The 6,167-nt window shown below is 32.4% G+C and overlaps 1 pseudogene; it reads left to right on the top strand.

The window, feature by feature from the left end:
- Positions 1-3,224: 3,224 nt before the first annotated feature.
- Positions 3,225-6,146, top strand: LOC129300492 (MLO-like protein 1; annotated as a pseudogene).
- Positions 6,147-6,167: the final 21 nt, after the last annotated feature.

Genomic DNA, 6,167 nt, shown 5'->3' with positions numbered 1-6,167 from the left:
AAGTTCATGCATTTTCAATATTAAAAAGGATAATTACATCAGATATGTAGAATTTCATGTTGGTACTGACCTAGGTACTAAAACAAATACCCACATAAAATTTGACATGATATTTCAAGTTTGATATATACAAAAAGCTAGCCACTATGTTCAAAACATTTAACAATTACTTCTCTATATACAAACAAAAAATATTTGTGATTTCCAATTACTAAAAAAATATTACTTGGAAATGCTTTTATATACATAATTATAGTTGCCTATGTACATCAAAAGGAACAATGTGATTACTTCTCATGCTGGGTTAGGATTCTTGCATGTCTTGCCATTGTGTCCAGCCTTCCTACATCTTAAACAATATAAATCTTCTGTTATTTTAATCCGCAATGAACAATTTAATTAGGTAAATATCCATATATATAAGTTCAACTTTTATTTTACACAACTCAAAGTTAAACATAAACAACTCAAAGTTCATTTTTGCACAGTAAATATTCCAACATCTTTGATGACAGATTTTCTCACATTAGGAGTCATATTTTATTCAATTCACATGTCAAAGTCTAATATGAAAAAGTCAACCGTCACTATTGTACAATAATTAATCTACTCTAAAAGTTTTACAACCAACTTATTAGTTTAGCACCTTTAGCTCATATCAGTAGGTTAGACTTAACAAAATACACAAATAGGCAAATAATGTATAATAATATCCACTATATACAACACAAGGTTTATATATTTTCAACTAAAATTCATATGATTCTACTTTATCAGTAAGCCAGACTTAACATAATGCTCAAGTTAGGTAAATAGTACAAAACACAATATCTACTATACACAATACAAGGTTCATATATTCTCACCTAAAAGTTATGTGATTCCAATTTATTATTAGGCTATGCATAATAAAATGCACAACTCGACGTTCAACAGCAACTAAAAGTTCATTTTTGCACAAGAAATACTCTAACATTTCTGATAGCAAATTTCTTCTATGAATCATATTTTATTCAGTTCACATGTAAAAGTCCAATATGAACAAGTCAATCATCATTATGTACAACAACTAATCTACTCTAAAACTTTCATGGCCAAATAGTTCAATAACTTTTAGCTTAGATTAGCAGTATAATCACAAATAAACAAATAAACTTGCAGGCTTAAACATATGCGTTTCACGTGAGAGACCTATTACAACTTCAACAACTAAAAGATGCACATGCATTGAATCAACGAGGGAGAAACAAAGTTGAAGATCCTTACCTCTAAAAATAATAATAAAAGCTTCAAGAAATATATGATGTTGCTTGAATACGGAAGATTAAGAAGATCAGCAATGGCTGGCGATGTGCAAGGAAAGAGAGAAAAATCATGAATTGTGCTTTGTCTATCAACACCCACGACTTCAACACTCATCTACGCTGGCGATGATCAACAACGGCAGAGTGATGACTAGTGAAATGAGAAAGAAGATAAGAAACATAGTGAATCATGCTTCATTTGTTTTGTTTCTTTGAGAGTTTGTGCATTATTTCTTGTTCAAATTAAATAAAGAGCAAAAATTTTTTGCTCTGAAAAAATATTGCAATTGGAGCGCCAAGGCCTATAAAGTAATTTCAGATTGATTTAGGCTCTAAGTATAATAACTCTCTATTTTTAAAGTACTTAATATCATTTCTCTTAAAATTAAGTGATTAATTAACTTCCATAAATTACCTGTTCATCTGTTTGGTAAAATTAATCAAATTAGTTTGTCACGATAGCGAACATGAACGAGGATAAGAAAGAACAAAGATAATGGGTACGGATTAATTAGATTACTTTCTCACAAGAACGAAACGGAAAAAGATTTTTGGGAAGAGACGACAAAACAAACAATTTACTCAGGACCAGAAATGAAATTAAGAAATACATATGCCTTCCAAATTGGATTAATAAGTACAAATATCGGATTTCCTACATCGCACAAAATCTTAAAAAAATCAACAGTGCTTTTCATTTGATATTCAATATTGATATTGATATAACGAGTGTTATTTTTTTCCCTATGATCACATAATAAATTAACAATTTCTAAAACAAATATACAATTTTTTCATTCAATTAGTCAGTTGTTATATTTATATCACGACCAAAATTATTGTAATTAAATATATTATATATAAAGTCAACAATTTTAATAGCAACGACTTAATAAAGAAGACCAGCCACCAAATTGCTTACCTGATATTTTGATGAAATATATTTTTACATTTACCAACAAGCATATAGCTCAATAATAAAGAATTATGCTCACTTAATTAGTAATCTTGAATATGAGTTTTGAGTATGCAATTTTATAAAAATTTATTGGAAAAGTTTTGTGGCCAACAAGAACAGGCAAGGTGACAAATGACCACGGTTTATATTTTGAAAAATTATTAATAAACTTGGTATATTATATAATTCATGGGTTATCCAATATTAGAATGACATTAAATATAATTTAATTTTAATACTAATAATAGTATAGATAAAAAATAAAATAAATTGGCCTAATAATCATAAAAAATATATTAATCAGAAATTATGAAAAAAGTTTTTAAAATTTTAGAATGTGGCCTATTTACAATCAGTTGGGGTGCAATTTGTCTTTTTTATCTTCAAAACAAATAAAAAAAAAACTTGTGTAATAGAATAGCAAAATTCCTGCAACTAAATGATTATAATCATGACCATTTATAATTATATATCACTTCGATATTTTAATACTTTTGAATAGTTCACTTATAGCTTAGTGGACATAATATATTTTTAGATTTGAGGAGAATGTGTATTTTTATTATTTTAATTTAACTTATATATTAATCCATCTATATTGTAAAATATTTGAAATATTGGGCTGTTATTTTTGATTTCATTAAATGGGTTAGATGTGTAAAATTTCCTAAAAAATAATAGATATCTTATTATAACAAAATTTATTAAAAATAATGATATTTTATTAAATAGATGATGACAGGATGCACCTGTCCAATAAAAATTTAAAGGATCTAACAGCATGATGAAATTAAAAAAAGGTATTCGTCTAAACAGTTAAGGAATAACAATAAAAAAAAAAAACAATGGGTCACGTAAGAAAAAGTAAAACAGGAGTCTTAACCAGACAAGAAAAACAGAAAAAAAATGAAAGAGGAAAATAAGTAGTAGGGGTCAGCCTGTACCCAATGGATTGGAGATGAAGCAATCTGTAGCAAAAAACAACAGAGTCACATTTTTCCAGTAGAGCGGAAGCATATATCGACAAAGGTGAGGTGAGGGGACACAGTGCTGATCAGTGCACCGAGTCCACAGGGTAGTCAGAAACTAAGACCTAAGACGATAGAGAGTAAAGTTAGAGAGAGAGAGAGAGAGAGAGAGCGGAATGAGTGGAGGTGGGGAAGAAGAGACGACATTAGAGCACACTCCCACATGGGTTGTTGCTCTCGTTTGCACTGTCATCGTCGCCGTTTCACTCGCGGCCGAGCGTTTTCTTCATTATGGCGGAAAGTTCCTCAAGAAGAGAGATCAGAAGCCACTCTATGAAGCTCTTCAGAAAATCAAAGAAGGTTCGGTACCTCTCTATCTACTTTTTTCTTTTCTTAATTTTAAAATATAATATGTGTTTTGTTGTTCTCTCTCTCTCTCCCCTCTCCTCCATTATTGGATGTGCAGTGTTCTTTTAAAATTTTGGAAGTTATTATTTATTTTTGTATTTATTGCTGTGTTCGTTTTTCAGAGTTGATGTTGTTGGGTTTTATATCGCTGCTTCTGACGGTTACACAAAATGGGATTACCAAAATATGCGTTCCTGCTGGTTGACCCGCCATATGCTTCCTTGTAACCCGGACAGAGGAGAAGGCGAAGAATCAAATATCTACATCCCATTTTCAGAGCTTCTTCTCTTTTCCTGGCATTTCTCTGGAACTGCTCGTCGTCTTCTTGCTGAGGGGTCGTCATCTAGTAGCTATTGTGTTCGTAAGGTAACATTACACATTCCTCAGTTCACATTGGTGGGCTTTCAATTTTTTCTTTGATAGATCACTTTCTTTCAAGTTTGCCCATCAATTGCTATTATGCTTGGGACAGTGTCATTTTATCCTATCTCTGTTCACAATTTGATGTCAATTTTACCATTTTATTTTTACTTGCTTGGACGCGGAATCTGAGTCATGATTGATTGGTACCGAGTAAGCTGTAGCGTTCGATGGCATTTAATTTTTGGACGAAGATGAGATGAAAGAGGACAGCATTCTGGGACAATAATGAAGGAAGTCACAATGCTCAAGACGTAGTTCATCAATCTGTCACTGTCACTGCCAAAGCAGAATTTTACTCTATTTTTCTTTGGGTCTCCTTTCAGTTTATAACCTTTATTTAGAATTGAGCACTGAGATCTCCTTGTTGGCTGTGAGGATGCACTTCAGACACTATAGTTATCACATTAGTTATCGAGCTTCTCGCACTTAGGATCTAACCTTGTCAATTATTTATGCCATGAATTTTCCTTTTCAATTTTTTGAACTATGATCACATAACCTCCTTTCTTTTCTTTTCAGAACAAGGTTCCGCTATTATCTGTGGAAGCCATTCACCACCTGCATATCTTTATATTTGTTCTAGCTTTAGTCCACGTAACCTATTGTGTTCTGACTGTTTTCTTCGGAGGATTGAAAGTGAGTATCTTTTTGACAATTTTGTTATAAACTATTCATGCTCACAATTTCTTTCTTTATTAATAATTCATCTGTTGTTGTATAGATACGTCAGTGGAAGCACTGGGAGGATTCAATTGCTAAAGACAACTATGAACCACATAAGGGTAAGTGGTTTGATCAGCAGTTATAGTGTATGCTTTGTGTTCACTTATTTTAATCAATCTGTAGACTCTTTGATAGATGTTTTTCAAGTCATTACGATGCTACTTTATAAATATTATCCCCTTTTTTTGCGAGCCATGAGCCCACTGAAAAGAAATGATTTAACAAGTTAGATGATCTATTTAACTCCTTTAGTAGCTGTCTTTTTTGAGTATTTTTCTTCTCCGTTGCTCCTTACATGAAAATTGGATTACTGCAGTTCTGGAACTGAAGATCACTCATGTTCACCAGCATGCTTTTATTAAGGGTCGTTTTCTGGGTTTTGGTAAAGACTCTGCTCTGATGGGTTGGTTGGTAAGTTTTTCACAAGCTAATCAGGATCTGAAACTTAGAATTGATGATGATATATTCATGTCACTCATGCTTAAAACTACTTCTGAACCCCTTATTTGAAGATTTAGGCATGTTCTATATAGGGCATGCTAACACATAATCTATGTTTCTTCAGTATTTTCCTGCTTTTCCTTGTCCAATAAAGCTTAATATTGAGCCATTTCTGTTGAGTCTTTGTCCTTCTTGTGTGTCCACCTTAGTTGATATCACAAGGGACCATGACCTTCTAAAGGAGTGGAATCAGCACGTGGTATAAAATACTGCAGGGAAAGGAGTAATTTTGCCTGCATCGGCTATTGGTGATTCCATACCTTTAGTTTGATTATCTCTATTTAGTTCTTTTCTTATGTTCTTGAGCTCAGATCAATGAAGTCCTCAAGCTTTTCCAGAATTGTTGATAACTTGGACCACATGACAAATCATTAATTCCAGAAACTCGTGCTAAATTCCTACTTGATTGTTTTTTTAGTTTTAGTTATTCATCTTAATCTCGCAAATTTCTTGCAGCACTCTTTTTTCAAGCAATTTTATGGCTCGGTGACCAAGTGGGATTATGTGACCTTACGGCATGGTTTTTCATGGTAAGTTTTAGGATGCAATGTGATGTTTGCTGCCTATTTATCCTTGATATGAATATTTGCAAGTAGCCTCCAAGTGGGGATGTCAAGATCATTCTTTTGTGTGTTTCTCTGTTTTAGACTCACTGCAAGTCAAATCTGAAGTTTAACTTTCACAAATACATGATACGTGCCCTTGAAGATGATTTTAAACGAGTTGTTGGTATAAGGTAAGTGCTTCTGTGGATTTGATTTGTATCAGTAATAACAATAATGTTGTTGTGCGTATCATGCTGGCTGATCACTTAGACTGCCCTATCTTTCTTGTTTGTCTTGTGACTGGGGAACTGATTCTGTACTCATGATCATACTGTTT

Source organism: Prosopis cineraria, unplaced genomic scaffold, assembly GCF_029017545.1.
Source record: "Prosopis cineraria cultivar Desert tree isolate PC_DT_omini unplaced genomic scaffold, ASM2901754v1 PC1617, whole genome shotgun sequence".
NCBI lineage: Eukaryota > Viridiplantae > Streptophyta > Magnoliopsida > Fabales > Fabaceae > Prosopis > Prosopis cineraria.
Note: the sequence above shows the minus strand (reverse complement) of the source record. Positions and strands in the feature narration are given on the sequence as shown.